At 37.7% G+C, this 10,928-nt stretch overlaps 1 pseudogene; it reads left to right on the top strand.

Moving 5' to 3' along the window:
- Window positions 1-1,466: 1,466 nt before the first annotated feature.
- Window positions 1,467-7,523, top strand: LOC108361706 (uncharacterized; annotated as a pseudogene).
- The last annotated feature ends 3,405 nt before the right edge of the window (window positions 7,524-10,928 follow it).

Genomic DNA, 10,928 nt, shown 5'->3' with positions numbered 1-10,928 from the left:
TACTATACTTGCATAGTGTATCTTTTATTTAGTTCGGCATAAATTAACTCATAAATTGATAGAAATTAAACATATTTAACTATAACATAAAGTAGGAGTTAGAAGTAAAAAATATTGATATTATGTAAAAATAAAATGGCATCCAAGTTTTTTCCTTTAAGATTTGTTCTTCGTTCTTCCATAACTCGATTTGCCACACTGAAACACCTTTCACTCGCAGCGCTAGATGCTGGAATGCATAATACTTTTGGCGCCAGTTTTGCCACCAAAGAAATTTCATTCTCATGTCGCCGCCACCAATGCAAAACATTATTTTCTAAGTGGCAAACGTTTTTGTACATTTCAATTTGTACATTTATTTGGGTTTCGAAATTATTTTCCGTAAGCAAATGCACGTCTTTATATTTCGATAACATATCACGATCAATACCAGATTCCATTTCTGCGCATTCAGATGAGAACTGTTGGAAATTTTCTGGAGATGTAATGTTTGAAATTTTTATTAGTTCAGCTTTTACTAAGTTATATATTTCCTCACGCTAGTTAACGACATAGCCTCACTGCAGGACACGTAGACCATGATAAGCGCTTACTTGTAAACAACATCAAAACAATAGAGCTGGTTTTGACATGCATTATCACGAACTGCAACGGACAAACATTGGAACAATAGAAATGCACTATCACTACAACAAACAATAACAACCCAAATAGTTATCTACTAGTAAACAGTAAACAACAGGCATCTCAATAGTTATTGCGATAACAACCAACGCATCTCAGTAGTATAGGTAGCACTAAAATTTATGTAAACAGGTCAGTCTAAAGAATATAATTAAAGAACACGCACTTCAGCGTAGTAAATAAATATATGTTTTTTAGTCTCATATCGTAAAGGGATATTAACTGGGGGCTCAACTGGTCCAAAAAAACCATTTCTATTTCTGAAACTAATGAAAAACAGAAATTTAAAAAAAAAATCCCACGGGAAGTAAGACTTCCACCATCACAGATTCTGAAACAGATCCTGAAATAGCGGACAGCAATCAAATCCTGTGACAAACAGATTCCTGAAAAACGGAATAAAAGAAACCAACGATCAACACACTGGAATTACGAAGAAAACGGCAAAAGTTTTTCGACTTATCACGTCCATCGCGAACATCGACTCCGAAATGACAACACAATAGATCGCAAGCCTGAGAGCACAAATCGCTGCTCTGACCACAACGCTCACTGAAACCCAACAGAGAATGAATTCCTTCGAAACCTACGCAACACCTAACGTCACAGTCACCCACCAATACCAGGACTGTACACCAAACATCACCGATGCGTCACAAATCAACTTAGAAATATTCAAAACATTACCAATCTTCACAAGTGACATGATCCATTATAGGTCATGGAGAAAGCGTGCCTGGAAACACATGGAAAACATCAAGAATTACGTTACTACACCCACGTATTACGCGGCACTCTCGATTGTACATTCGAAAATTCAAGGAGAGGCGGCCGATATTTTAATAAACCACAACACCAAATTCAACTTCTATTCTATAATAAACCGTCTCGATTATACTTATGCGGACCAGAGACCACTGTATGTGTTGCTCGAAGGGATGAAGAGTATAATGCAGGGAAAAAGGACGTTGGCAGAGTTCCATTTCGAAGTCAGCAAGTCACTTAATCTTGCACTCACTAAAGTTGAGAAGGATAGCTCAGGAAATCCCTCAGCTATGAAAGAATATGCGAACCAGGAAGCTGTAAGGACATTCATTCTCGGTCTGAACAGCAAATATACCAGCGGCACCCTCTATAGCCACAATCCGAAGGACTTAGAAACCGCTTACGCTAGCGCAAGTACGATATACCACGATAATGTGAACTCACAATTCGACGTTCCGCAATACAGTCAGCACAGACAATATAATACATCGCAGTATCAAAACCCAAGCAGAAGATATCACGAGGAACCACAAAGGTACAGACCTAACGTGCAGGTGAAATACAATCAAACTGCACCCAGGCAACACCACCAACCAATGGACGTAGATCCATCACAGCAATACACGAGATCCGAAAATTATAATAGGAAACATTCCGCACCACAACAAAACAGCTATGACCGTCAAATACAAGGACTACCGCCAAATAATCCATTTCGCGGAGATCCTCAAAAAAGAGAACGAAATCCTTCATCTCGTAATTTCAACATACAACAGAAAGTACAACGTGTAAGTCAAACACGCGACGAAGAACTAACATCGCTTGCACCAGAATACGAAAATGATGAATATGAAACAGGCAGGGTTTTTTTTTAGGCGCATGAACGATTTGCCGTGTCTGCAACGCCACTGCAGGGATACAGGCAAACTTATTAACATCCTGATCGAGACTGGAGCAACAAACAATTATATAAGTACAAAATGCAACATCGGTAAGCCTATTTCAATTAAACCTGTAAAAGTGAAAACTCTTCATGGTTACTCAATAACCAAATCAAAAAAAAATAATAACATTGTTAGAACATAACCTCATATTTTTTGAAACAGATGCATTAGAAGAATTTTATATGCTTTTGGGTGAACAGGGACTTAGAAAAATCAAAGCAGAGATCAACCTTTTCGAGTACAAGCTCAGTTATAAATATAGGGCCAAGAAAGAAAGCGAATCTGTGCAAAAAATAAATTATACGGTTAATAGTGAAAAATATAGGGCCGAAATCGAAGAAATTATGAAAAAAAAAATGAAAGCACAAACGAACTGCTACCATATACTACCGCGGTACAAGCTACCATTAGAACGAAATCCGAAGATCCTATTTGGACCAAGCAATATCCGTTTCCTATGTCGGATAACGACTTCATTAACAAAGAAATTAACAAACTTTTAGAAAATGAAATAATTCAACCCAACAAAATTCCGTACCACTCTCCCATTTGGACAGTCGTTAAAAAAGGTACCGATGAACAAGGGAAACCTAAGCGCAGAATGGTCGTAGACTTTCAGAAGCTAAACGCTTAAACTATTACAGATAGATACCCCATACCTGATGTGGCTATGACCATAAAGAATTTAGGTAATGCAAAAGTGTTTACAACTTTAGATTTAGAGTCTGGCTTCCATCAGATCCTTATTAAAGAGTCTGACAGGGAAAAAACCGCCTTTAGTGTAAATGGAGCTAAATACGAATTCCTTCGTATGCCGTTCGGTTTAAAAATTTTTGAAAGATCTGTAGACGATATCCTAAGACCATATATCGGCAAGTTCGCATACGTTTATATAAACGATGTTCTCATTTATTCTTCCTCTCCTGAAGAACAAATCGAACACATCCGAATAATCATAAACGCGCTTCACCAGGCCAACATGAAGATCTCTAACGAGAAATCTCACTTTTTCCAAGACTCTGTGGAATACTTAGGGTATATAATTAAATATAACAGGATCACAGTTGACCCTACAAAAATACAGACTATTAAAAATTTCCCTATTCCCACAACACTGAAGGAACTCAGATCATTCCTAGGTCTCACTAGTTATTATAGAAAATTTATACAGAATTTTTCAGCCATCATCAAACCACTCACTACGTTCCTCAGAGGAGAGAACCGTGACATATCAAAGAATCAAAGCGCAAAAATAAAAATCACCTTAGACGAACCTGCACTAGAAGCACTGAACAAAATAAAAGAGGAACTGCAAGCACAGGTTGAACTCTTCCAACCAAACTGTAACAAAGCTTTCGAATTAACCACAGATGCTAGCAATTACGCATTTATTTCACGAACGCTCAGCGCAACAGAACAAAATTACCCAACGAATGAGAAAGAGTTACTCGCAATTGTCTGATCACTACAGAAACTATGTAATTACTTGTATTGTGTAGCAGATTTAACAATTTACACTGACCATCAATCTTTAATCTTCTCCATATCAGAAAAAAACCCCCAATACAAAATAAAAAAGATGGAAAAATTTCATTGAAGAATATGGTGCCAAACTCGTTTACAAACCCGAACATCAGAACGTTGTCGCTGATGCACTTTCTCGCCAGCAAATAAAGAACACTGTAAATTCTGATGACTCCCAACATTCAGCACAAAGCTCCCCAACACAAAAACTGAAACGAGTAAAGCAACCATTAAACTCCTTGAGAAATCAAATTATTGTAAAACAGTCAGATCAGAACCCCGTCGAACTATCCTCACAAAACATATTTTCTAACAACCGACATACGCTTTTTTTAACACCAAAACTGAATTGCTAGACAGACTAAAAAATATAATTCGACCAAATGTAACTAATGCTCTGCAAATAGACGAGGAAATATTATTTTGCGTCGAAAACGACATTATCGACACATTTCCAACTGTATCGATTGTACTAGCGCAAAAATTGGTGGACGACATCACCGAAACCGAACAACAGGAACAATTCATACAAGACACACACAGACGTGCTCACAGAAACTACAAAAATAACGCACAGGAAATTTCGCTCAGATACTACTGGCCAAACATACGTGACGCTTGTAAAAAAGAAGTACAGGGCTGCGAAATCTGCCTCACAAACATGTATGAACGCCGACCAAATAAACAACCAATAGGTTCAGCACCAATACCGAACAAGGTAGGCGAATACATACACTTAGACTTATTTTTTATGAACAATAATATGTACAATAGTTCAACCGACAAATACTGCCATTTGAGACAAATACCATCAAAGAAGGACACATACAAATACGTTGACGAGATACTATCACAAATATACCCAAATGCAAAGTTTGTAATGACTGATAACGAGTTAACATTTACTGGCATATGTGCACAACAAATATACAAGCGACTACAAATAACGCATACCAAAACTCCAGCCTATCATTCGACAACAAACGGTCAAGTTGAACGAACGCATAGCACGATAATCGAACTGGCGAAAGTTTTGGCACACCAACACAGTTCAGCACCTGACGAACAGATATTCGAAGCAGTCCGACAATACAACAAGACAATCCATTCTGTGACCAACGAGAAACCCGAGGACGTGTTCTCCAATAGGAAATATGTACTAGTAGAAACAGATCCTGTTTACATTTATCAGGATACAGCTTTCTTGTATCAAATATCTAATCTTTCAAAAATAATCGCGCCATACGAAAGTATAATGAAATCATCATACAATCTAAAAAACCAACCCGAAACTCAAATTTTAGTGAACAAAATCGAAACTCTGAAAAATCAACTCATTCCAAATATTTGTAGACCCAAAAGATCACTTAACTTTCTTGGCTCCGTGTTAAAATTCATCACTGGCACACCAGACCACGATGACCTTGTAGAAATCAAAACTTCACTTAATATGCTAATAGAAAATAATAATAAGCAAAAAACAATTAATTCACAGTTCGAAAGAATACTCGAAACCCTTGATCCCAAAGCAATAACCGAAAACATTGTTATATCAGAAGTTTGTAATGAACTCCAGTCAATAACGAACACTATAAATTTTGCGAAAACTAATAATTTTTATTCTGGCACATTAAATTTGAAAGATGTGTACGATATTATACACCATGAAAAGTTGGATCTTCCAATAATTAATATATTAGAAAATGCCGACATTCATATCTGTTAGCACAACAAGCTATTATAACAATATACAAATATCCTGTCCTTGAAACTAAATGTAGCCTATTTAATGTATATCCTTTAGCACATAAGCATGGTAAAATTAATTTAGACCCTAAGATCGCAAAATGTAACGATTATCAAAGAATGTCTAAATGTAGAAATTATATGGGTAACTTTATTTGTAAATCAGAACCCTCTGACAATTGTACTATAAAAATATTAGAAGACAAATCAGCCCAATGCGAAACAATCCTTGAAAATAATGCTCCACTTCGCATCCTAGAGAATGGATACATTTTTACAGATTACCAGCATACTTGGAACAACATGCATATATCAGGCCCTAAATTGATACACTTTAATGAATCCACAAACATCGGTAATATCACGTATTACAATCATCAACGACACCTCAAAGAAATCATACATAATCAACATAGCGAAAAACTTGAAGTACTCCGCATCCTTTCCTCAAACTCAATCTACAAATTCAGCAATACCAAAAAACTTTCAACATTTTTGATACCTATTGAAGAAACCCCAGTACAGACTACGTTCTTCATCATAATGGGATTCCTTACTGTAGTAGTCATCACTTATGGTATGGTACACCTCTGCCGATACCACGAAAATAGAAGAATGCTTCACAGACAAAGGCAAATTGACGAATTATACGAAATCGAAATGAACCGTCGTTAAGAGCAACTCGTAGCAGCGTAGCGAGGACGCTCCGTTTTAAGGAGGAGGGGAGTTAACGACATAGCCTCACTGCAGGTCACGTACACCATGATAAGCGCTTACTTGTAAACAACATTAAAACAATAGAACTTGTTTTGACATGCATTATCACGAACTGCAACGGACAAACATTGGAACAATAGAAATGCACTATCACTACAACAAACAATAACAACCCAAATAGTTATCTACTAGTAAACAGTAAACAACAGGCATCTCAATAGTTATTGCGATAACAACCGACGCATCTCAATAGTATAAGTAGCACTAAGATTTATGTAAACAGGTCAGTCTAAAGAATATAATTAAAGAACACGCACTTCAGCGTAGTAAATAAATATATGTTTTTTAGTGTCATATCGTAAAGCGATATTAACTCGCTCGGATTCACTTAAATAGCTCATCTGTTTATACTCTGGCCAGAAAAAAAGCGGAAATCTGGACAGAACTTTGCATCAAAAATATTATCCAAACAGTTTGAAACTATCGATCGGATTTCATTATTACTCTCTTCATTTAACAGATTCAACATCTTTTCTCTAAGGATATGCATATGCAATAGCACTAAATGTATAGTTGAATTTTTCTCACCTTCTAACAACAAAGTTAAGCTTTTAAATGGTTCCAAAACGTTTATTATTCGGTCTAGTAAATATTTCTCAATTCCGATTAAACGATGTGTTTCTCCAGATTTATTAAAAATATCAATAGCATTGAAATTTTTGCGAATGGAGCACAACATTTGAAATTTAGTGTTCCATCTAGAAGGACATTCTTGCTTTACGGTCGTTTCAAGCATTTGGTTTCTTGCAGTCCGCTTTAGATTTTCAACAAGGGACTTGCATTTGGATATCAAATCCATAACATGGGGCGCATGACTTTTAAGTGTTTCTTTGTCGAAAGTATGCTTCAAAATAATGTTGAGTATATGTGAAATGCAATTTATTCTCGAATGATGTTGTAAAGCCTTTTTGATATTAGAACCTTGATCAGTAGTAAAAGTAATTTTTTTTAACAAATCTCGACCCAAGTTCAGCTCGTCGAACTTGGTTTCTATAGCACCAAGAACATTTTCTGCAGTTTTATTTACAGCAATTCCAATTGCCATCACAACATTCAAATTCGGCAGTGAACAAAATACGGCTAAAAAATAGAAAAGTATGTAACTGCATATATAAGTATGTACTAGATATACATATATTATCATAGAAATACTTTTATCAAATAAAGAGCAGATGTAAAATTGTTCATAATTTTTGAAGCTGCCAGTTATTGTCGATATAATGCACAGTAAAGGCAGTAAAATTTCTTTGTTTTTTGCTGTCTGTCCACATATCTAACGTAGAAGCGCACAAACCTAAAAAATTATAAAGTATTCTTAGACAAAAAAGCAATATCCGAGATAACCGGGGTATTTACAAGGGTCGTAAGTAAACCATTAAAAACTTTACGACATAAGAAAGTGTGGCACTAATGACACCTTGCCCGCACCCGCAAATAGGCGGACAGGCGGGCATAACAGCGAGAAAGGTAGGGACGCACCCGCTAATAAGCGGGGTGAGGGACACCACCAAAACAGGCGTACCGGCGAGACCGCACCCGCTGTAAAGCGGAAGAGCGGGCATTTAACACCCCAAACTCCTGATCCGAAGAATCAACGGGAGCAGCCTCCACCTCTGACATCGGGACCCGGGGTAGGCATTGGGAACTAACGTCCTCGCGGGGGGAGGGGGGCAGACGCCAAGCTACTCGGATACTCTTAGGGGCATCAGGGTGGCGGTACTGCCTATAGACTACCCCGCGGAGGCGCTGAGTCCGGAGGAGCTGACTACCCTACAGGACGCCATAATGGACGCCTGCGATCGATTATAAAAGAAACGCAGATAGCATATTGTGAAATTACCAGCTTTTTATTAGCCTTTATTACACGTGCGATTATTACAGAGTTAAGATTGAGAGAGAGCGGGGTTCGATTACAATCGTGACTTTTCTTTTGCGAACCAGTACATAAGTATAAGAAACAATACAATGTATATACATATGTGTGTTTACTAATTGTCAAATAGATATACTTATACCGTTTGTGAACGTTAAGCAACCGAATGATTGATTTGGTTTACATTCAACACTTCTCCTCGTTCACACTAAATTACATTTTTCTCTACAATAATCATGCTTACAGGCAGACAGTGGTTTTGTTAATAAATCAGCGATCATTTCACTGGTGGGACAGTATTCGCATTCAATGATTTGTTAATTTACATAATCTCGAATCATTTTGTATTTTGTATACATGTGTTTGGTTTTATACGAAAATTTCTGATCTCGCACAAGATCAATACATCCCTGATTGTCTTCGAAAATAGTGGTTGGTCCGTCAATATTCTCGTTCGTTTCTTCCTATAATTGACGTATCCACTTTACTTCCTTCGCTGCTTCCGATAGGGAAATAAACTCCGCTTCACACGACGACGCAGCTACCATGTTTTGTTTATTGCATGCCCAACTGATTGTACCGCCGTTGAGATAGATTATGCGACCACTGTTTGACTTCCTGTCATCTTTGTCATCAGCCCATGTTGCATCTGCATAGCCAAACAACGAAAGATTTTTAGACTTTACATTGCTCAACTTCAATTTCAATTGATACGTTGATTTTAAGTACTTGACAACACGCTTAAGTTGGTTCCAATCATCGTTGGTTGGTCGTGATACCGTTTGTGCCAAAATACTGACGCTGGCCGAAATATCGGGTCTTGTGTGAACCGAAACATATAGCAATCGACCAATTAACGAACGATATTTTCTGTTGTTTTCCAATGTGTCTGTAGAATCTGTTTTTCCGTAATTGACTTCCATTGGAGTTCTTATTGGTCTCGCATCTTTCATTCCGAAATCCGCCGCAATTTTTGTGATGTATGTCGATTGATTCAGTTCAAAATTACCAAGATCGTCCTTAGAAACTTCCATCCCCAAGTAGTAATTGATCGGTCCCAAATCGTGCATCACAAAGTATGTTTTAAACACGTTTTCAACCTTCCTCATTTGATCGATCGTCGGACAAACCACAATGAGATCATCGACATATGTAATCACGTAGCAAAATTTTAATCGATTTTCTTTGAATATAGGCAGGGCTCGTTATAACTTTGTTGAAAATCTGCCTCGACGAGTACCTTATGCAGTGCAGTATTCCAAGATCTTGCTGCCTGTTTCAATTCGTAGATGCTCTTCTTCAAAAAACAAACTTTTAAACTGTCACCATCATATCCTGGCGGTTGCTTCATGTAAATTGTTTCCTTTAGTTTTCCGTTGAGAAACGCTGTCTTCGCGTCAAAATGATGAACAAGCATACTTCTTTTTGCAGCCACTGATAGTAATAACCTGAATGTTGTGCTAAGCACAACTGGTGCAAACGCCTCATCATAATCTTCACCGAACTTTTGCGAAAAACCCTGTGCCACTAATCTGGCTTTAAATCGCTCCACTCGTCCATCTGCACCTCTCCTTATCTTGTACACCCATTTGCTGCCAATTGCTGTTCTACCTGGTGGCAAATCCAAGAATGATAGAATACAAGATTGCGCCGTCCTGGCCGGTGACATTTGTGTACCACAAGTAAACAAAGAATAGAGCGAAAAGAAGAACGAGTTGAAACTGCCAAAACAGTTCACTTTACAGCGAAAAACGTGTTTTAATTTTGTTAAATGCGAAAATATTGCTTTTTCACATAATCTATTAGAGAATAGTGAACGTTAGTGCACTCAATTGCTTTGCAATCGAAACTGCTGCAGCAAACGTTTTAGTGCACTCCATTGCTTTGCAATTAAGGCTGATGCAACAAACTGCGGCAGCATCTCAGCGGGATTGATTAGTTAACTTGCTAAAGGAGGATGCTTGGAGCAGAAGCGAAGTCATTGTGATGAAATCCTATCAATATAATAATAAAGATACATTTCGAGAACGGCTTGCCCTATGTACACAAAATGCAGCGATTCATCGCAGCGCTACACTTGCATCTACGCATCTCGCATCTTGAGGGCTGTCAAAATTTAACACACGGCACTTCATTTTATTAGTTTTTACGCAGTTTTCAACTCAAAAATCACTCACAAATTGCAAATTAACACCATTTAAACTGATTTTTCACTTATAATTAAAATTCTCTTTGTCGCTGATTTGTAAACAAAGTTTATTTACAAGTTACCACAACTGTCAAAATCTGCAAAACCAAAGTAGCGGTACCACTGACGGCGCCGCCTTTGTTCGCTGCACCGTGTGGCAAATCTACAACTTCACACGTACGTACCGTTGTGTTTGTGTGCCTCAATTTCTTCTTGCATCGCTGTGAGCCATTCTACCTTTTCGTCGCTTTGAATTGCCTCATCATAATTCTTTGGTTCACATATATCTGCAATCATGTTTATCTCTTCGATCAAGCGCTTTGCTCGAACGCCTTTATTTGCTCTTCCGGAAGCACGTTGTGCTGATTGAACTTCTTTAATAGGACGCACTGCAACTTTAGTCTCCTCCTGAGCGCTATCGATAACA

Source organism: Rhagoletis zephyria, unplaced genomic scaffold, assembly GCF_001687245.7.
Source record: "Rhagoletis zephyria isolate East Lansing unplaced genomic scaffold, Rhagoletis_zephyria_1.1 Rzeph_scaffold_00822, whole genome shotgun sequence".
Classification (NCBI taxonomy): domain Eukaryota; kingdom Metazoa; phylum Arthropoda; class Insecta; order Diptera; family Tephritidae; genus Rhagoletis; species Rhagoletis zephyria.
Note: the sequence above shows the minus strand (reverse complement) of the source record. Positions and strands in the feature narration are given on the sequence as shown.